This window comes from Manacus vitellinus, unplaced genomic scaffold, assembly GCF_001715985.3.
Source record: "Manacus vitellinus isolate BGI_N305 unplaced genomic scaffold, ASM171598v3 scaffold_112_pilon, whole genome shotgun sequence".
In the NCBI taxonomy this organism is placed as follows: domain Eukaryota; kingdom Metazoa; phylum Chordata; class Aves; order Passeriformes; family Pipridae; genus Manacus; species Manacus vitellinus.
This window is the reverse complement of record NW_021938853.1, coordinates 1-1,485: the sequence shown is the minus strand read 5'-3', so window position 1 is coordinate 1,485 and position 1,485 is coordinate 1.

Genomic DNA, 1,485 nt, shown 5'->3' with positions numbered 1-1,485 from the left:
AAACATGAAATTCCTTATAACATTATAGTATTTTACAGTTTTATGAAGCTTTCTATTGTGACTTTTATGGAATCAAAAGATGAAGATGATGAGATATTTTAGCATTTATATTTTTCAAAATTAAATGTCTACTGAAAATAAAGTAACTTTATGCATTTATGGGAGAGTTCATGTCCATTTTCGCTCCTCATGTGTCGAGTCTTGTCTGATTGAATTGAGATCTGAGGATCACTGTGGTGGGATGGGGGAGTGGCTGGAAATTTGGAAGCAGGCGTCATTGGTTGGCCTGGATTGCCAAGGAGCAGCATGGAGATGAGCCCACTGGTGCCAGGGGTCTCACCTCCTTCAGGAAGCAGGCGGTGGGTGCAGGGGAGATGCAGCAGGTGGAGACAATGGAGAGGAAGGTCCTGGTGGAGCCCAGGAGCACAGGCAGAGGCGCCTGGCTGTAGCTGCTGGCGTACTCGTACAGATACCTGCGGCAGGGGCGGGATGAGGAGACCCGGCACACGGGGATCGGGAGCAGGAGCTGCGGGATTTAGGGGCGTTGGGGCTGCCCGGGGATGGGAGCCCTCTCCAGCTACCGGGAACGGCGAGTCCGCACTGCAGGACTTGACCGACAGGGCCGAGGACTGCGGGAGGGACAAGGGGTTATGGCCACACACCACATACCGTCTCATCCCAGCCGTGGTTTGGGGTCCATCCCCCGCTTTTGGGTCGCGCCCCGGGGCTGCAGTCCCGGCCGTGCCCACCGGGGGTCACCGCTCTCCCGTGCCGCGGCACAGCCCCGGCTCCCCCGGCCCGAGCGGGACCGTGTCCCGTTCCCTGGGGGGGTCCCAGCCCCGCTATGGCCGCAGCGGTCCCGATCCCAACCCCAATCCCACCTCGGTCCTCCCGCCGCGGGACCCCCACTCCCCATCTCCGGGCGAGAGGCGGCACCGCCCAGGACCCGCAGCGGGCACGGGCGGGGCCCGGGAACGAATCGCGGGCACGGACCCCCGGGAACGAGCCCCCGGACGTAATAGTAAGGGGTTTCAAATCTTCAAAGCTCAGTGGCGACAGAACAGAGTCACTGCCTTTATCAGCTCATCTCTAAATTCAACATGTCACAAGAAGCTGTGCAGAAATACCCATCTCAACAAAGATCTCCCAGAGCAGCCCGAATCCAAGTGTGCTTCACTTCAGCTGTGCACAAGCACCACTCCTGCTCACCTCCGTGCTGTGTTTGACAGAGTCTGACATAACATTCCTTTGGGGAACGTGCTGGTTCCTGCTTACGAGGAGGCTGATCCATCAGACTTACGGCCTGAGGTACAAAACACTCTCCAGAGTAATCACCCCAACAACTGTATCAGATAGAAACACATACTTAGAAATAACAATTGCGATGCCAGGGTTTCATGTTTTAAACGTTCTGTCTCTCCCTCCAGAGTTCTCCTGGGAATGTAGGGATGGTGTTTAAGAGCAGCATAAGGAGAACTGACAGTC